A 21,213-nucleotide genomic window follows, 5' to 3' on the forward strand; every position below is an offset into this window, starting at 1 on the left:
GCCAGCCCAAAAATACCATTTAAGTGGAAATGCTGTTCCAGATCCTCAGCTGGTTTAAATTGGAATACTTCCATTGACTTCAATGGAACTTCATTGACTCACACAAGCTAAGAATCTGTCTCAAACTCATTTTCTGCCAGTTCTTGTGCTCTTTCTGAGTCTTCTCCTTCCTTAGAATGCTTCGTCAGACATTTCCAAAGAGAGGCACTCTTATTTTAAGTGCATATGTAAAAAAATAACCCAGCACTTTAAGTGCTGCTTATGTTGTTATGTTATATTATTGTCACCAACCGTTTTTCACAAGCTGAATATAATTGAAGTGTTAGTAATAAATGTTTATTTCCTAGTTATAAGTGTTTATTTATAATATACACTACATTTGTATGCCAACACAGCCATAACAGAGACAGATACTTCTCACTGGCTGCCCCCTGCTAAAGCTTTGAACTTGAAAGAAGCACTGGTGGGAAACATGCTACAATAACCTCTTCCAACCTCCCTCACAGTACCTTCTCCATGGCCATGTTCCAGCTGCTCTATTATAGCTAGTCACTGTCATGCAGACCACAAAAAACCTCTCTGAACAACTGCATCATTGCATCAGCACTCAAAGGGGCCTATACACAGGACATCACAATAACTTTTTATATCCACATGACCTCTAGATGCACATACCTTATTTCCCAAAGTTTTGAATGCAGCATGACCTGGGTGCTTTGTACTGGGACTAGGTGACTGGATCCATTGCAAGGAGCTCAGAGCCAACCACCTGCATTTGCTTAATTTTTTTGTTTTATCTTAGTAGCAGCTATGTCAGCTATTCTGCTTCAGCTGGTTACCATTCCAGTTACACAATACAATTGGATGTGGAGGGCCAGTTTCTTAAATGGAGTCATGCCAATTTACACCAGCTAAAGATCTGGCCTGAGTATGAAATTCACACCAGTGCAGAGAGCCCATAAGCAATACTTACCACTCAAGTTCAGTCTTGAGGATTAATAAGAGACTTAAGCAATGTTTAGTGGCCTGTGTGAAATATATTTCCAGGTGGGCAGATACCAACATAATAAAAAGCACCATCAGAATTGACTTCACTCAACATTCTGTCAGTGGTCTAAGTGCAGAAGGAAGGACCCAAGGAGTTGAGGTCTCATGCAGACCCGCTGGACAGGAAGAGAGGAAGGACAGTTCAGTTGCTGGGATGTTAGCCTGAGCCTTGGGAGCCAGAGTTCAATTTCCTACTCCATCGCCGACTTCCTGTGTAACCTGACCTGGGACAAATTTTTTAATGTTTCTGTGCCTCTGTTTCCCAAACTGTAAAGTTCTTTTCTAGTTCATGGTGGTATCAGGAGAAAGATTGTGTGACACTCAGATACTATGGTAATGAGGGCCCTAGAAGTACCTTTATGAACAGCCCATAACATGAAAATGTTTGCCCTTGCCATTGTGTGAGCGTATACAAAATACAAATACTATCACAGAAAGGGGGCTAAATTTGTCAGATAATTTATTTATAAGAAATAATTTGAGCAGTGTCTGTCACTTACTCAAGAGTCTAAAATAACAGCAAGAACAAAGGCAACAAGTGCTAACGGATTCTACTTTTGTCTATTCCATACGATTAAGTGCTTTATGCTAATAAATTCTGCTATTAAAAATAAGTAAAAATGAAGATAGGGTGGATGCAGTTAAGTCACTGCAAAAAGAGATGATTTTTTTTTCTCTGCATCAATAGAGAGGTCTTTCTGGGAAGGTGAGTCTTATCTTCAGTTAAGCTTGCTGGGAGGCTATAAAGCTCTGTAAGCTTACTGAGCTCATAAGAGTGAGCTTCCCTCCCCCATGAGCACACCATTTTAAAATGAGTATAGATAGAGACCCCCCTTAAACATAACTCCCACTAAAAAGTCAGACCTGGTTAATCCAAGCTTAGTTTAACCAAATGCCTGGGTGTTTGAAATATGTAAGTGGCAACTAGTCTCAAAGCATGAATGCACCTTTGATTTGTTAATCTGATTGTAGGGGTGGAAGTAATTTATCAGAAATGCAATTTGGAAACTGATTCAGATTAAGCCTTATATATTCTTAACAAAACAGATTTCTGCCACTGAATTCACCATCAGGAAGGGCTGGCACCATCCTGTCAGCTCATTTATAGATGTGTGCACTTGGCCTAGTGGTGTAATATTAAGAAGGAAGCATTTTCTAATAAAGATGTGTAAAGAATGGAAATGGACTGAACAGGCTTGTAATTATGTGGCTCCATTTAGAATACTTTATGTCCTATTGAACAGACACTAAAAAATTACTAACTTACATGAATTTTCCACACAAGTATTAACAAATCTTTATCATAACCTTTATTAACATAAGAACATAAGAATGGCCATACTGGGTCAGACCAAAGGTCCATCCAGCCCAGTATCCTGTCTAGTGACAGTGGTCAATGCCAGGTGCCCCAGAGGGAGTGAACCTAACAGGTAATGAACAAATGATCTCTCTCCTGCCATCCATCTCCACCCTCTGACAAACAGAGGCTAGGGACACCATTTCTTACCCATCCTGGCTAATAGCCATTAATGGACTTAAGCTCCATTAATTTATCCAGTTCTCTTTTAAACCCTGTTATAGTCCTAGCCTTCACAACCTCCTCAGGCAAGGAATTCCACAGGTTGACTGCGCGCTGAGTGAAGAAGAACTTCCTTTTATTTGTTTAAACCTGCTGCCCATTAATTTAATTTGGTGGCCCCTAGTTCTTATATTATGGGAACAAGTAAATAACTTTTCCTTATTCACTTTCTCCACACCACTCATGATTTTATATACCTCTATCATATTCCCCCTTAGTCTCCTCTTTTTCAAGCTGAAAAGTCCTAGCCTCTTTAATCGCTCCTTATAGGACCCATTCCAAACCCCTAATCATTTTAGTTGCCCTTTTCTGAACCTTTTCTAATCTTAGTATATCTTTTTTGGCATGAAGGGACCACATCTGTATGCAGAATTCAAGATGTGGGTGTACCATGGATTTATATAAGGGCAATAAGATATTCTCCATCTTATTCTCTATCACTTTTTTAATGATACCTAACATCCCGTTTGCTTTTTTGACTGCCGCTGCACACTACATGGACGTCTTCAGAGAACTATCCACAATGACTCCAAGATTTTTCTCCTGATTAGTTGTAGCTAAATTAGCCCCCATCATATTGTATGTATAATTGGGATTATTTTTCCCAATGTGCATTACTCTACATTTATCAACAATAAATTGCATTTGCCATTTTGTTGCCCAAATCACTTAGTTTTGTGAGATCTTTTTGAAGTTCTTCACAGTCTGCTTTGGTCTTAATTATCTTGAGCAGTTTAGTATTATCTGCAAACTTTGCCACCTGACTGTTTACCCCTTTCTCCAGATCATTTATGAATAAGTTGAATAGGACTGGTCCTAGGACTGACCCTTGGGGAACACCACTAGTTAGCTGTCTCCATTCTGAAAATTTACCATTTATTCCTACCCTTTGTTCCTTGTCTTTTAACCAGTTCTCAATCCATGAAACAATCTTCCCTCTTATCCCATGACCACTTAATTTATGTAAGAGCCTTTGCTGAGGGACCTTGTCAAAGGCTTTCTGAAAATCTAAGTACACTGTGTCCACTGGATCCCCCTTGTCCACATGTTTGTTGACCCCCTCAAAGAACTCTAATAGATTAGTAAGACATGCTCTCCTTTTACAAAAGCCATGCTGACTTTTGCACAACAATTGATGTTTTTCTATGTGTCTGACAGTTTCATTCTTTACTATTGTTTCAACTAATTTGCCCGGTACTGATGTTAGACTTACCAGTCTGTAGTTGCTAGGATCACCTCTAGAGCCCTTCTTAAATATTGGCGTTACATTAGCTATCTTCCAGTCATTGGGTACAGAAGCTGATTTAAAGGACAAGTTACAAACCATAGTTAATAGTTCTGCAATTTCACATTTGCCTTCTTGTCCTGTGTAATGTCTGTGTTGTTGATACATTCTGACTTCTGAGGAATCGCACAGTAGTTCTCTCTGTCTTTCTTTGTATCACTCCCATGCTCCCATTTATCAATTGAAATTAAATAGTCTCAAGAAAAAAGCAGCTCACATTATGAAGTACATGCTCATTAATTAGTGTTCCAAAAGTCCCTTCATGTCCTTCCCCTCCGAGTCCTTTCCCCCCCCCCAATTTCCAGCCGCAACTGGAATGCTCCTTCCTCGTGGCCTTTCCCCTTCTTTTCTCAGGAAGACGGGGCACCATTCTAGGATCATCTTCTGTCTGAAGAAGAAAAAGAAAAAACTGCATGTGTTATGTGCAAACATCCCTTTTCAGGTACACTGGCCTCATCAGTAGCATCCCATGACTGGACACACAAATAAAGCCTCTCACTGCACCATTACTAGACAATTTGACCAAAACCACTTCTGTTTCTGATGGTAGAAAAAGAAAATCAATTTTTAGAGTTATCCCGCCCCCTAATTTTATTATATCTATATTTTTTCTAGTAGTGACATTTTAGGTAAGGCCAGACTCAGCTGGCCCTGAAAGGAACATTTGCAAACCTCAGCCTGCCCAGGACACCCCATACTAGGAAAGCAGAACTTCCACCACAGAAGTGGGGACCCAGACCTGGCGAGGAGGTCAATTCCCACTGAGCAGCCCCTGCTGCCTGTAAGGGCACCACTTGGAGCATAGATAAGAGAGAACTTCCCATTGCACCCTACGGGAAAGATGCCTCCTGGTTACACTCTGTCTGCAGGGGGAGGTTGGCTGAAGGCTCTGCAGACTCCGGTTAAACTGTCCCTTCTCCCTGAGCAGTTCACTGCGGATTTTAGTTTGAAAAATCAGTTCAGTTGGTTTGATTAAAGTTTGTGCCTTCATCCTTATTTCTGCCAGTGGCACTTATTTGCTAGGAGTGAATTTTCACCTTGCTACGCACAACAAGGGAATCTGTGCAAAGTGTGTGTGTGCATTGCAAACCCCTGGTGGGCTGCAGCCTCAGCTAGTGTAAACTGTCATGGCTCCCATGAAGTCAGTGGAGCTATGGACGATTTACACCAGCTGGAATCTGGACTCATTTATTCCAGTGGGTTACATCTGATTTACACCTGCTGGGGATCTGGCCCTGTTGGAGCGATGCTAATTTAAGCCAGGTGTGGCACTGTCTTGAAAATATTGTATAAACGGCCTATAAAAATTGGTACTAACTGGTTTTGGGTTCCTTCGGGGTCAGCAATGCCAAACAACGAGAATAAAAATGAACCCACAAATGGGAAAGGTCTGTTCACTCAAGATAAAATCCATGCAAGGCCTTGTCTGAACTAAGATATCAGAAAGAGATTCTGCTGTGTTTGTACAGCATCTAGTATAATACCATCCTGATGTATGACAGAGGCTTCTAAGTGCTGCATTTTTAGGCACCTACTTTTGAAAACTGGGCCCAAAGAATGCAGGCCAAACCTTCAGAATGGGGGACTGTACACTGGAAAGCTGCGACTTTGAAAAGGATTTAGGGGTCATGACAGGCAAAGAATGTGATGCAGTGGCAAAGAGGGCTAAGGTGATCCTTGGACACATAAGCAGGGGAACAGAAGGAAGGAGGTGATTTTACCTCTGTACGTGGCATTACTTCTGTATTAGGTTCACTGCCTCTGGAGCACCTGGCATTGGCCACTGTTGGCAGACAGGATACTGGGCTGGATGGACCTTTGGTCTGACCAAGGATGGCCATTCTTATATTCTTATGTGGCATTTGGAAGGACTCTTTAATCAAGTGGAGAAAGGCATAACCAGAACGAATAGCTGGACATTAAAGCCGGACAAATTAGAAACATGGTACATTTTTAACAGGGAGAATGATTAACCATTGGAGCAAACTACCAAGGGAAGGGATGGGTTCTTCATTTCTTGATGTCTTCTAAAGAGACTGGAGGCCTTTCTGGCCACTATGCTTTAGCCAAACACAAGTTATTGGGCATGGAGTGGGCATCTGGATGAAATTCTTTGGCCTGTGTTGTAGATTTTATACATCAGACTATACGATCTAATGGTCCCTGTGACAGTAGCCTGTAATATCTTGGAACAAACCTTAGTGCATTGGGTTAAACTTTATTGAACTGAGGTTAATACCTTTGGAGTCCGTTGTACTGAAAATGCAATTGTCTGTGTGTCTGAGGGATTATGTGTGTTTCCATGGGAAGGGTAAATAGGAGAACAGCAGGGGGTGATTAGGCAACTTCACTCAGGTGGTCACATCTCCAGAGAAACACCACCTGCTGGAGAGAGGGTCACCTAGACTAGTTGAAACTGGATTCTCCAGGCACCAAAAGACAAAAGATTTTTGGATAAATGGCTTGGCTTTAAATTGGCTCAGGCCCTCCCTTCTGATCCAGCCAACGGACAGGACCTCTGGTCCAAGATGGGCCCCGATCCTTAGGGGAGGGTTGGAAGGACTTTGGCTGACTGAGGCCCCATAAAATGGCTGCTAATTCTCAACTGAAGCTTATGACTACAGGGAATGGCCCTGTGTGGGAGCTGAAGGATTAATCACCAACCAGAGCTCCTGTTGAAGTGAGGGGGTGATCTCTGGTAAGTTTATTAGCATGTATGTAGGTTCTTTTAATGTTTTTTGTATGTTTTCTTTGTCATGCTTTTTAAATCTGCTTGCTTCGAAACAACTCTGTAGTAAGTTGTAACTGGCAGTCCTGCTGCATATCATCTCTGAGGGGAGATGCTTAGGCAGTCTGTCTTTTGCTGAGAAAATCACAGTATAGTCAGGGGACTGTGCAACCTGGAAATATCCCGGTCAGGAAGGATCGAGATGTGGGTTTCCACCCAAGAAAGGCAAAACCTGCAAATGGGGCCCCTTGCTGGATCACGGAGGAGAAACACAGGTGAAGTTGCCCCGGCAGTCACAATGCCATTACTCTTGAACAGCTGCTTCTTTAGCATTGAGGACAGTGTTTCTTTAACTAGATGGGTAAGCCGCTGCAGTGGTGGTTACAAGAGTGGGGAGGCATCAGTGAATAGTGAAAATCAGCTGCTGAAAGAGGAAGTGGTGGTGGTAGAGTCCTCTGAAAGCCACATGGGTTGATGCAGGGATATTGAACACATTCTACAGAGAGGGAATTAATTCCCTTTGTAGATTTTTTGGAGTGTGCTATAAATTTAAGACTCTCTACTCCCATGGGTGGGTAAGGTTTTGTGGTCTGCAACATGCAGAAGGTCAGACTAGATGGTCATGATGGTCCCTTCTGACCGAAAGTGTATGAGCCTATGAGTCCTAAAAACCCACCATCATGCCAGCCTAGCTACTCCTGACTTCACAGATTGCACCTTCCCTCTCTTTGAGAGAATCCAAAGATGCAGTGAGATGATTGTTGTTTCCTCCTGTGTTTCAGCTACACTCTCCCAATCAGGGGACAGAAATAATGCTGTCACGTGACTAAGATGACCCATCAGATAGTAGTAATAATGACTACTCAGTGAGGAACTCAAGGAGTGAACACAATTCATAAGCTATCTGTAGGTTGAGATTTTCTTGAATTAATCATTTGTTGAATAATGAACAAACTAACAATCTGTGAACAAGTTACAAGCAGAAAAAAGGAGTGAGATTCAGCTAAAGAGAATACATTATTTGCAACAAAGAGTTTCCCCACCTATAATAAGCATGGTGGGGAGAGGTCCCCTACACGTTCAAACTGAAAGCAAATGCAAAGCTCTCTTTGTTTTAACAGTTTTGTTTTTTTTAATTTGTCTGCTGTTATTTTTAAACTTTTCTTTTTGCTCTGTAGTCCTCTGATACACTCCAGTATCATTTGATTGTATATGCAATACTAAAATTTGGGTCTACTGTTTCATGACAAGAGAGTTGATTATTTATTGGAGTCAGCTGATGTCAGTGGTATGGTTTTATGTTTGTTTGTTTGTTTGTTTTTTTTCAGAATATGGTCAAATTGGCCAATAGGAATTATATATAATGAGGGCTTAGTAGGTTACCACTTCAACTACTGGACAACAAGCCATATATATGGGTTGTTGTCCAGGGGTTGAAGAGGTAACCTGCGAAGCCTTCATTATATCCCTATTGTATCAATTTCCGTTATGGTTTTTAGTGGCTAACCTAGTGCTTCATGTGCCAGGTTATATTTTTATTGTTTTCCCTAAAATGTTCTTCTATTATGCAGCCAGGAGGGTCTTCTCTACCTTCCCTTTCACATTTCCTACTTGCCTTGGTGAGAGGGAATTTGTTGACATTTGCTGCATGCCCTGTTGCTATTATAAATCAGAAGCTATATGTCAAGCTTCAGCAGACTCAAGGTTAAGTTGCACTGAAAAAAAAAGACAATGAAAAATATTAATGGAAGAAATTTAGTCTCGGAAAGGAAAAGGTTGGTTTTTTTAAAAATAAATTCTTAAAAACTCTTAGTGCACATATCAAAGCAGTAACAGAGTTGGGAAGCATTATTTACTCGGCTAGCTAATACATGCTCACCCAAATTTTCAAAAATGAATTAGGCTTCCCAATTGATCTTTAGGCATCTGAACATGTGTCTAGTAGAGTCAGCTGGAATTTTCCAATGGAATATTTTTCTGGCAGAAAATATCAATTCATTGAAAGTGAAACATTTTGCAGAAACCTTTGATGAGAATTCATTTTGAAACAAAAATTGAAAGAAAAAAAAAAAGCATTTTGATAAGGTCAAAGCATTCCATTTTGACCTCTTTGGAATAGAATGTTTTGATTTCCTGTTTCAGAATGACTTTTCATTTCATTTGTAAAAAAAAATATATATATAAAATATAATATAAATGTTTGAAAAGGTCAAAATCAGAAAGGAAAAAAAAAATGCAATTTTGTTGAAACATTTTGATCTACCAGAATGGAAGAAATTTCAAAATCACGAAACTCCTCACAAAATGAAAACAAATACAGTTTTTGCACAGATCTAGTGGCCAGGTTTTCCAAACTGCTAAGCCTCCTGCAGCTCTGGCTGACTTCAACATGACATACTGGCAGCCAACCACTTTGTAAAATTAGGCTATTTATTTAAGGTGCCTAAATATTGATTGTTAGAAACTTAATTTAAGGTGTCCATTTTTGCAGATCTTCTCCCCTGTTCAGTACCATGGCCCTTTGAAGACATAATACATTTTTATTAATAAAATAAAATAATAAAGAAGGCATATCATTTCAAAAATATTTTTCACATCCTATTATAACTCAGGCCACAATGTTTCTGAATTTTGTTTGTTTGTTTTTGGTTTTTGTTATTTTTTAAGTTAATGTGCAGCTGAAAAAGATGTTAAAACTGATTTGCGGAGGTGTGAGAGGGGGGCTCTTGGTTCTTTTGTTTGTTTGTTTGTTTCTTTACCTATTAGGTTGTGTTTTCAAGTCTCATACTTGTAGAAAGCTGGATGGTTTAAAAGGAAGCTTGTAATTTTGCATCAGGCCTGGGTTTTACATACACTGTAGGTAGGCAGCAGATAGACAGATATTTAGATAGATTAGACAGAAAACACAGAGAGTGGCCTGCATGATGCAGAGAGTCAGATTAGATCATCATAACAGTCCCTTTTCAGGCTTTGGAATCTATAGATGAGTGAAGTTCCTGTATAGAGAGAGAGAGAGAGAGAGAGAGAGAGAGAGAGTGTTTTCTCCCCTGAATGGTTGTTCAGCTGCCCTTAAGTTTAGTGAAGTTCCTGTATATTTTGTGTGTGTGTGTGTGTTCAGCTGCCCTTACCTTTAAGGCTATTTTCTGACTTATCCAAACATTTGATTTTTGTCATTAATGTTAGGACTTTTTTTTTTTTATCTTGCTCTACATGGGAAATAAAATTGTGATTTAGATATTTCGTCCCAGCGGCCCTGTCTCTGCTCGGCAAATGGTTCCATGTCACTCGCTGCATCACAATATCGAAGCCACGAAGCTCTGTGGCAGCTAATCCTCTGAGCCTGTTAATAAGCTTAGGAGCACGTTCATTGAAGACTGACGCGTTAGTCACAAACAGGGAGAAAATATCTACTGGGGGAAGCTGAATTGGTTTTAATCATCTGCTAATCACCAGTAATGAGACCTACTCTGGGGAAGAAAAGAAAAACAGATAGTCAGAGGGAGGTTTTGTTCTTCACAGCGGAGTAACAGGGAATGAGAGGGCAGCTGTTATTAGGAGAGAAAAGATGGAAAGAAAGGAGGGATTTGGCCAGACCAGATGAAGCTTCTTCTGTGGTGCACTGTTTTGTTAGCTGAGTGTTTCTTTCATTCAGACTCCAAAACTTCAGATCTTTCAGCTTCTCTGAAAGCCTCAATCCACCTCTACACCACGGCTGCTGGAGAAAGGGACCCCCCCCCAATCACCCCCCTTTGGTTTTTCAAGTTTAAACATCTCACCACTGCACTTTTCAGAGGATTGGGGTTTATTTTGTTTTTTCCCCCTGAGCTGGAGAGATGAAGCAAAGTACATTGCAAAGAGGAACACTGGATACAGGGCACTGGTGAGGAGAGTATGTACAGAAGGGCTCAGAAGAGCTAGGGGGCATAATCCGACTGTGGTCTGGGCTTTAAGGGGACCCCACCAAAGAAAACAGAGGGCTTGGATGGACTGGAATGGGTTTGGAAAGGGAGAAGGGTGGATGGATGCCTGGGCTTAGGTGGAATATTTCAGCTCTGGGAGCTGTAGCAGCCTACAGCTTTGCTGGCACCTTGAATGACGCCAGTCTAGGAAGTGCCTGCCCCCACAGGCTGTAGCTCAGGAAAGCTTATGCTCAAATAAATTTGTGAGTCTCTAAGGTGCCGCAAGTCCTCCTGTTCTTTTTGCGGATACAGACTAACACGGCTGCTACTCTGAAACCTGCCCTCACACTGTTCTGCTGTTCAGAAGATCTGGCTTTAAACTTGTTATTTCAAACAAACAAACAGCCCAGGCATTTCAGGGATACACAGACACTGGGGTAGGGATGCATCAACCTTGCCTAGTTGAGGGGGCAAATTCCTTTCCCTGGGGAGTATCACTTCAATAGAAATGCTGTTTCAAAATCAGATGGAGTGCTTCGCAGGTGGATTTTGAGACTACCATTCTGAAGGAAAGCCAGACGATAATCACACTCAGCGCACTGTGCAAATCGATATCCCAAATCCTAACGTGTTGATATAAGGGCTATGGCAGTCTATGCATGTATGAGGTCATTCTGTAACCACTTCGCCCCTCCCTGTGCTACAGCACGTTTGCATATTTTAACTGTTGTTTAAAATTAGGTATTTAAATGTGCATCTGGTTGAGAGAGAGAGAGAGAGAGATTCTTTGCTTTCCAGTCATCATATGGAAGCTGGAGTGAGCTTTTTAAGCGATTATAAAGTTGACTCAGTGTAAGTGTGTGTAAAGTGTGGTGATTTCAGAGTGAAGCTCATTTATGCTTGAGAGTTTTCAGGGGCAGCATGGGAGGCGGGGGGCTCACTGGGAGGGAAAGCTTTTTCTTTAAAATAATAAAATCAATCTGCACACCAACTGGTAGAAAGCTTGCGTGGAAAAACCAAGTCTCAAATGCCTTGCACTGGCTGTAAATAAGAGAAACTGATTTATAACAAGCAAACGTTATTTAGAACAACTCCTTCCCCAGCAATTTATGGAAGTGAGTTAACATGAGTCCCTCATCAATCCAAGGAAAGGCTACGTTCCCCATAGCCTCAACTCTTTGTTTTAGCGCCCCTCGAGGCACGGCTTCAAAAGAGAAAACCACAAAATGCCCTTCTTCCCCTTTCATACCTAGAGTCATCCTAACTTATCTCTGCAGTTTCCACCATTTTTATCTCCAATTCTGAGCTGAGGATGAGGGGTGGGGAGAGCTGTGCTTAGTCCAGGGCAAGATTTTGACCTCTACTCTATCCTATGTATTAGGAGGGGGTTGTTTCAGAGTAGCAGCTGTGTTAGTCTGTATCCGCAAAAAGAAGAGGAGGACTTGTGGCACCTTAGAGACTAACAAATTTATTTGAGCATAAGCTTTTGTGGGCTAAAACCCACTTCATCAGATGCATGCAGTGGAAAATACAGTAGGAAGATATACATATACACAGAGAACATGAAACAATGGGTGTTACCATACACACTATAATAAGAGTGATCAGGTAAGGTGAGCTATTACCAGCAAGAGAGGGAGAAAAAAAAAAAAAAAACCTTTTGTAGTGATAATCAAGATGGGCCATTTCTGGAAATGGTCCATCTTGATTATCACTACAAAGGCTTTTTTGTTTGTTTGTTTTTTGTTTTTTTTCTCTCCTACTGGTAATAGCTCACCTTACCTGATCACTCTCCTTATAATGTGTATAACACCCATTGTTTTATGTTCTCTGTGTGTATATATATGTCTTCCTAATGCATTTTCCACTGCATGCATCTGATGAAGTGAGTTTTAGCCCATGAAAGCTTATGCTCAAATAAATGTTAGTCTCTAAGGTGCCACAAGTCCTCCTTTTCTTTTTGAGGGGGTTGTGGTTTTACATTAGGAATGTCAGATTCAGACACTTTTCTTCATCATGGGGGACTTTTTGGAGGTCTAGGGTGGGGTGGTATCATCACAGGAAGCTGAAACCTGATCTGTGGTTTTCCCAGGCCCGAAATATATGGGGGCAGATGTTGAGCTTTTCACGTGAGAGCTGAGAATGCTCCAGTTCAGGTTCCTACCTACAGTTATGTCACTGAGGCACTCCAGTCCCACTAAGAATCCTCCAGGTATCCAAGGGATGTCAGAATTTGATATATCGGAAGTATGGGAGGGTGGGGGAAAGGAACCAGAAATCTGAGGACCTCTTTAAATGTCCTAAATGAATAGAGTGACACCCCTTTTTGCCCCACCCCCCAGCTCATCTTTAAAGAATAATAGGCTGAGCTTTCCAAAAGTAACTAGTGATTGTTACCAAGGATCAGGGGTAGCCCTGTTAGTCTGTATCCACAAAAACAATGAGTCTGGTGGCACCTTAAAAACTAACAGATTGAATTGACATGAAACAATGGGTGTTACCATACACACTGTAAGGAGAGTGATCAGGTAAGGTGAGCTATTCCCAGCAGGAGAGCCGGGGGGAGGGGGAACCTTTCGTAATGAGTGGATGGGTCATTACTCAAAGTAAAACTATTTCCCCATGTTTACCCCTTCCCCCCCCCCCCAGACGTTCTTGTCAACTGCTGGAAATGGCCCAGCTGGATTATCACTACAAAAGGTTTTTTTTTCTCTCCTGCTGGTAATAGCTCACCTTAGCTGATCACTCTCCTTACAGTGTGTATGGTAACACCCATTGTTTCATATTCTCTGTGTATATAAATCACACACTGTATTTTCCACCGAATGCATCCGATGAAGTGAGCTGTCGCTCACAAAAGCTTATGCTCAAATAAATTTGCTAGTCTCTAAGGTGCCACAAGTCCTCCTTTTCTTTTTGCAGATACAGACTAACACAGCTGCTACTCTGAAACCTAGCATCCCAAAGTAAATGCTGAACACCCTCTTTAAAAATGAGGCCTCTTGAAGGCGCCTCCAGTTGGGCAGTCAAAATCCCTAGTCGATTCTAAAATGTTTAGCCATAATCAATAACTTGTGCCTGCAGAATGGTCAGTAATCCCCAGCTGGGAAGTCAGCATTTCAGTATGTCAGACTAAAATTTAAGAGTGAAAATTAAAAAAACATTCTCCTGATTCCAGGTAGAATCATCAAAGATCCCAGGCTCTGCCACAGTGACCTGATGTGTATACTCCTCCTGCTAGACTGAAAAACAACTCTGCTCTGGTAGCGAGCATGTCATCAAAGCCTAGAGGTAACAGTGAATTGCACTGTTTTTCATTTCTTTTTCCACAAGTATATTCAGTATTAAACTGAGGTCTTCTCAGCTAGTTCGTCTGTCTCTGCATTTTATCTCTCTGTCTGTCAAGCTCATTAGCATACTTTGACAGATTAGAAGGCTAAGGTCAAACAAACAAATCCCCAAAGAAATACTACAAATTATTGTCACATGTTTTTTAAATACTTTGCTTCTTCAAAGAATTTAATAAGGAACAAAATTGAACTCTGCAGCCCAAATGTTTCTTTTATGGTGGACCCACTTTCCATCCCACCTCCATGTTTTTTTAAAGCAATTAGCTTCTTACAAGTGTATCAATAGTGATAGGCTACCCATCAGACAAGTTGAATTCTATAAATGGGTACCGGAAATAGCTATCAAAGTCTAGAGATGCCGTACAGCATAGCTCAACAAAGAACGTACTTGGGATGAGATGATTCTTCCAGCTAACTTCATGTGGAAACATGAAAAGAAAACAAAAATGTACACTTTCTCATCAGTAGCCTGATTTATTTGTTGTTGTTGTTGTTTTATTATTATTACTTCTATTATGGTAACTCTTAGAGGTCTATCTCAGCAATCCAGGCCTCATAGTGCAAGGCACTGTACACACTTTTAATAAAAAGAGAGTTCATACTCCAAAGAGCGCACAGACTCTATATATATTTTGCAGTAGCACTTAAAGGCACATTGTGCTAGGTGCTGTATATACTTATACCTGCCCCAAGGAGCTTACAGTGTAAAAGGCAAGACATAACAGGTAGGGGAGACAAGCAAGTGACCCACAGTCAGAGAGATGACCAGTTGCCTAGCTGTGGTCAGATTCCAGCCTTCCATGTGCATTATGGCAGTGGTGAGTTTTGAGGAGGGACCTGACTGGATGAGGATAAGGTGGTGACTTTATGGATTGATGAGACAACAGGTGGCTAAAATGAATAAACAGAATTGGGGAGCAGTCGGGGAAAAGTTAAACAATCCTGATTAATTTAATGAGTAGAAGTGTATTTGTATTTTTTTTTCTTCACATTTCTATTAATTTCCAGACACTTTCATGCTTCAGGACAATATATCTATTTTTTAAGGAATTAATTGTCTGACAGGTATGCAAAGGTACTGTTGCCAAACCTTGTTCATTTCAGGTAAATCATTACATGGCCTAAGACAGTGTTCATTAGCAGCATTGTCAATCAAGTAGGAGTCCTGCCAGAGAACTGCTGATGGTACGACAGGGTCAGAGACGAAGATGTTCAGTCTCTATTCATCCATCAGATTTTTTTTTAAATCAATTTACAGCATGATAATTGAGTCAAGTTTATTGTGCAGCCCCTCAAACAATGCAGGATTTCGGTGATTATAAATTGCTTGATACTGAAGTGGCTCCACAACAGACAAAAAGAGAGAGAGAGAGATTGGAGGAGTGGGGGAAGGGGTGAACAACAAAAGCTAGTTGTTAAGAGAAATATTTTAAAGGCAGAATGCCACTGGAGTAGGCCTGCTTCTGGGGAAGAATGGCTGGGAGATAGCCTTCAGTTAAAGAGGTTGTTCACTAGAGGTGAAGGGCTAAATTGCCAATTCAAGTGGCGGTATCATCTGAAACGATTCCATTGATAAAACTGATGATTCCTTCCTAGGGGAATAATACTGCCATCAAAAGTATTGTTTCTTCTTGCTGTTTTGAAAAACCAAACGATAACCTTTTTCTTTTCATACCTGTAACCATGTGTGGGGTGTGTGTCTATGTGCGGGTACTCATGCAGGGTGGGGGGTTGGGGTCCAGCCCTCTGTGGCATGGGGTTGAGAAGAATTCTTTTCATACTGAAATGAGAAATGAAAAGTCAATTTTGGGGGCAGCAGTACAGGAACCTCCTATGGAAAGAAAAGCCCTTTCCTATCACTCTGACTGTGCCTGGTTTTTCCAGACCAAACATTTTAACACGATATTTCCAGCCTACAAAACTATTTATTTATCACTAATTATTATTATTATTATTGTTATTTTATGCTAGGAGACTCAGTCACAAACCAAGATCCCCTTTTTCTAGGTGCTGTACAAATACAGAATTAAAAAAAAAAAAAAATTCACTGCCCGAAAGAATTAGGTTTATGGGTGGTGCTCCAATGGCATCATACCCATACTTAGGCTAAGGGGTTAAAATGATTGCCTTGCCTTATCTACAGGGTTTCTGTAAAGTAACATTATGCATAAACTTGTGGTTATTTATCTACTTTCCTGAGTTCTCTGTTTGGTTGATTTCAAATGCATGGTAAATAGACACATTTTAAATTTTTGGCATAATTACATTTAAATGTAATTTTGGGAGATTAAAAATGAATGAAATCGGAAGGTGTTTATATTGATGAAATTCACCTAAAAAATGAACCACTGAAAACATCTATATAGCAAATCCCAAGGTGTGTTCTTAAACTCACCCTCATATGGGCAATGGTGCGCTCTGGCTTTTCCCTCAGATTCTGACTCCTTTCTGGAACTCATCGGGATGATGCTGAACATATTTAAATCTTTCCCATAAAAGGTTTAGTCTAAGTTGCTTCTCCAGTACTTGTCTGAACATTAAATATGCAAATAATCATCATTACACTTCCAACAATTACACATGTTTGCGAGCACCATGTCAAGTACTGGCAGCAGTGCAATCATTTGTAAAGACAAATATTCCATTCCAAGAGATGTCATGCCGCTTCGAAGATTTCTTTTTGTATTAGTAGCCACACTGCTGCTTCATAAAGTGTGCAAATGAACGTGACAGTGCTGCCAATAGCTGCCAGTTCCTTCCTCTCGGCAGAGCAGATGTCAATCAACCATCCCAAACAGACAAGGCCTCGGTACTGCTGCAGACATTAAACATGTAGGATGTAGAGGGGAGGGCACAAACAAAACAGGCATCTCACAGACTCAGTGTACTCCCTCACCCCCCCCCCCACGAGGAGGCCTGAGGCCTTTAGAATATTTTAATTTCTGATTTCTGACTATATTATCATGTGTTTGTAACAGAGGCATTGTAATTTGTAGCTCTGAGGTGATATGAAAAGATGCCTGAAACCACATGCAGCTGCAGGAGTGTGTGGCAGGGTTCTCTGCTTTCCTCTCTTTCTCTTTTCTCTCTCTCCCTCCCTCTCCTCTTGCTCTTTATGTAGTTATGGATAATTGTCACCATTCACTTTTATCACATCCAAAGTAGCAGCTTAGAGAAGCTGCGACTTTAGTCAGGACTAATCTTTCCTCCTCCTGAAGTGGGAAAATCCCAAGTATTTCAGGGTCCTATTGATAACCCTTGTGCTCTTTTTCCATAAAAGACAGATGACTCTGGCAAGCTTGGGAGACTGCAGATAATGGGATTGACTTGGTACTTAAATCTCAGTGAACCAAGACAGCATAAGTAATTAGTGAATTGGATCCATACTGGGGTGCTAATGATGGCTAATACTGCCCCACACCATTCTAAAAACCACAAGATGCACATCCATCTCACTCAGATAAAACCAAAGGGACATTGCTTTGCAGGCATCATTTATTTCTTCCTCAGTACAGAATTTATGCCCCTTAAAAAAAAAATCTAATTTTCCAGAAGTGACATGCAGAAAAACAAGTGACCATCCTGTCAGCAGAGTTCATTATGATCACATATACCTCTGGTGTTTTTAATTAAGAAAGGCTAATTAAGAGAAACTATGCATTTATCTTCTTATCTAGTTGTCAGGGGAAAAAGTCACAAACACTAACTATACATTGTTTGGAGGGGAGAGGAAGGTTTGTTCCTTTGGGGATTTTTTTGTTTGTTTGTTGGGGGTTTTTTTAGCTTTAAACAAACTAAACCCACTCAAAGAGGCAGGTAATCACCTGTTTTTGTAAAATAAAGTATTATTTTTTTCCAGGACTGCTGTTTCTAACTTTGAAGAAAGCATAGTTTCACTTAATGCCTTGGTTTTCCCCCTCGACTCAAATAATTGCAGAGTTTTGGTGTACAAACTTGCCTTCTGACTCATTTTTCTTTCCCCACAGAGTGATAGCATTTTATCAGGATAATTTAGATAAATGCCTTTCCACAGAGTTTGCTTATCCTTCCAGGAGCTATGATCGACAAAAAGCCACATAAGATGAATGGCGTCGTGTTTTGGTCAAACGTATTCTCGTCTGAGAGTAGAAGGGGTTTGAAGGCAGGGAGAATGTCTGTTTTCCTAAGATTTGATCATCAGAGAATACAACCTTCTATGCCCTCCAACTTGTTACAACGGGTGTGTTTGTACATATATATAGATAGATAGATAGATAAGGTCTCGTTCATATTATATATAAAACCAGGGAGCTCTTATTGGAAGATGCATAGAACTAATCAGACCATGCTAGCAACATGATTGTATGGAGATAAGGAGAGAGCGGGAGAGAAAGAAATGTGTCATATTGTATGAGACTGAGAACCCAGACACCCTTTAGTCTTTGTGCTGCCAGCTGAGCTTTAAAGACAGACAACTGACTCCTGCCTCTTTCGGTCAGTTTCTTATATGTAATTTTTCCTGGCATTATGGGATTTAGAAAAGGTGAGGCCCAGGGCATGCCTGAGGTTTGACATGCAAAGGGTTAAGATGCACTATCATTGGTGAGCAACAGCAAAGCAGCCTCCACCAGACCTTTTCTTTTCTTTATTAGTATATGGCTGAAATCTCTCTTTTCCTGAGTATCAGAGGAATCTTTATTCTGCTCTGAGTTGTTTCTGTGAGTGTTTTGGAAGGTGCCTTTGACAATAGTAGAAGTGCCTTTTTAAAGAGACCTTTCTTCATATTTAAAATTTGAGGAGAAAAGCTATTTAATATGAGAGCCCTCAGTTTCCCCTTCTCAATCTGTAACTGATTAGGAGGCATTCAGAGGTAATGTAGGGTGAAAAGATGGGCACATGCTCAGCTGGGGAGGCGGAAGGGTAAAGATCTGAATTGGATTAGCACCAAAGAAAGTTTAGAGTTTGGATGGGGAGCTAGACTATGAGCCTGGAGGCAGGCTGCCCTTCATCAGCACAAACACTATCACCTCAACAGCTCTGCTTTATTAAAAACCAGGAGAGTCTTCACGGAGATAGTGCGCTGAAAATTGTAATTTTAATGACATCCTTTATAGCAGCACTGGAGATGTTTTTTAAAGAGGTTTTCATTTATTTGTAAAAAGAAAATGTATGTTTTTAAAGTAAGACTGAAGTTTAATAAAACTCAAATCAAATCTGGTCCTTCTGGGCTCTAAGTGATGCTCTCTGAACAGTACCACGCTGCCCTTTTGCTCTCCCATCTCTTCCATGACCTTTAGGCCTTTGTATTGTCCTCGCAAAAGTACTTCCTCATTGTATGTCTGCCATGAACACAGAACCCTGAAAGACATCAGTCATTACATGGGGAACCTAGATCCCAGTTTTCAATGCCTAGAGAGGGATATCATTGTTAGGTAGGGGTCCACCTTCTAACAAATGAGAATATCTATTGCTAAGGAAGGTGCTTCTTTCTAGGGTTCTTATTAGAACTGTTCCCCTTCCCTGACATTAGCTTTGGAAGATCTTATTTGCCGTTCTCCTTTAACGAGGTTACAGAACCGTCTGTCACTAGCACGGTGAGACTGTTTGACTTTAAAGAGTTTTCTAGCAGAGAGAGGGATTGCTCCTTCCTTATACCTTTTTCCATCTATTTATTTGTTACTCCCACAGCTGCTTTTCCAACTAGAAATACTACAAAAATTTGCTGACATTGCTGGAAATAGTTGTAACACTAGACAAATTGCAGCCAAAATACTACAGTACATAGTTTTACTTCTGAGATATTATTACCCATTTTGCCAAGAAAAAAAGGAGGCTTTACAAGAAATCAGAAGAAATTAAGCCAGAACAGACATCAAAGCTATCCAGTTCCACCTTAGACTTACACACACTCTTAGCAGAATTACAGCGCTTGTAGTACCCAGAAAAAGATCATCCTCGTCGACATCACGGTCCCTTTCGAGAACAGGACCACGGCCTTCCGAGAAGCTCGAGCTCGGAAACTGGAAAAATACGCCCCTCTGGCCGACACCCTGAGAGCGAAGGGCTACGAGGTGCAGCTGGACGCCCTGATCGTCGGAGCCCTGGGCGCTTGGGACCCCTGCAACGAGCGTGTGCTGTGGACCTGCGGGATTGGTAAACGCTACGCACGGCTCATGCGGCGCCTCATGGTCTCAGACACCATCCGATGGTCCAGGGACATCTATATCGAGCACATCACCGGCCACCGACAGTACCAGGAGGAGTGAGCCGGTACGACATTGTGCACACACTGTGGGAAAGAGACTGAGAGGCCTTCCCCATAGGACCGTATGAACTGGAACCGTAAACCCACTGAACATTAAACCCCACCAAATAAGGGTAGACCCATCCCCACCCCCGTATTCACTCACTATACCCAGCATACTGAACATAGCCGTTGTGTGGATAACTTACCCCATATCTCGATGTCTGTACTCTGACCGGTTAAACTTTTCCCCCAGTCGGGGAGATTGCAGATTATTATGTGATCCTTGCTCCACCAGTTCCTAAATCGAATTTTGCACCCCTTGATAATCTGTACCTTATCCCCTGACAACCAGAAACTTCTATGCTTGAACTCTGTACCGTTCCTTATTTCAACATTATCTTAATAAAATTATTAAATCTGTTCTTATCAGTTTAATATCTGATATGTCCTCTATCTGAGGACTATATATTAAATGGTATTCCATCTTTTACCGTTGGCTAAAATCAGGCCCATAGCTATCATGAAAAGGAAGAGGTCATTTTTAGGAAGATGTTGACTGTCCACTTAGCATTCTACCAAACATTCCTTTTCTTAAAGTTTGTGATTTCTAAATCCTTTCTAATAAGAATTGGAAAGTTACATTAAAAGAAAGGTATTGCACATGAGCTTGATGTTCTAAACCATAATGTTTGCAGGATAAAGTAGAATGGACTATACTGACTGACAGAGGTTCTTTTGGATATCCTGGGGAGAAATCAAGATAATTTCCCGCCCACCCATCAGAAACATATGAGGGAGGGGGGGAGTTTGCAGGAGCAGTTATTTTAAAAGTATTTTCAACAAGGAAAATAGTGTATAAGGATGAATTCGGAATGACTCTGCTCTACTAGCAAATGACTATGGAATGACTGCTGTAGAAAAGTTTGTAGTGCACACAGATATGTAGAAAAGTTTATGTGAAAGAAAGTGGAAGCTAAAGCCAAAACAAACAAATGCTTCATTTGACATTATGATTTCCCCACTACTTGATTAGGCACACATGGCTGACAAAATATAGGACAAGAAGTAACTGCTTCTGTTTTAAAAAACAACTAGGAAT

At 40.9% G+C, this 21,213-nt stretch overlaps 1 pseudogene; it reads left to right on the plus strand.

Annotated features, from left to right (window-relative positions):
- The first annotated feature begins 20,529 nt into the window (after window positions 1-20,529).
- On the plus strand, window positions 20,530-20,576 carry LOC125630730 (U2 spliceosomal RNA; annotated as a pseudogene).
- The last annotated feature ends 637 nt before the right edge of the window (window positions 20,577-21,213 follow it).

The sequence above is a fragment of the Caretta caretta genome, chromosome 1 (assembly GCF_965140235.1).
Source record: "Caretta caretta isolate rCarCar2 chromosome 1, rCarCar1.hap1, whole genome shotgun sequence".
NCBI classification, from domain to species: Eukaryota; Metazoa; Chordata; order Testudines; family Cheloniidae; genus Caretta; species Caretta caretta.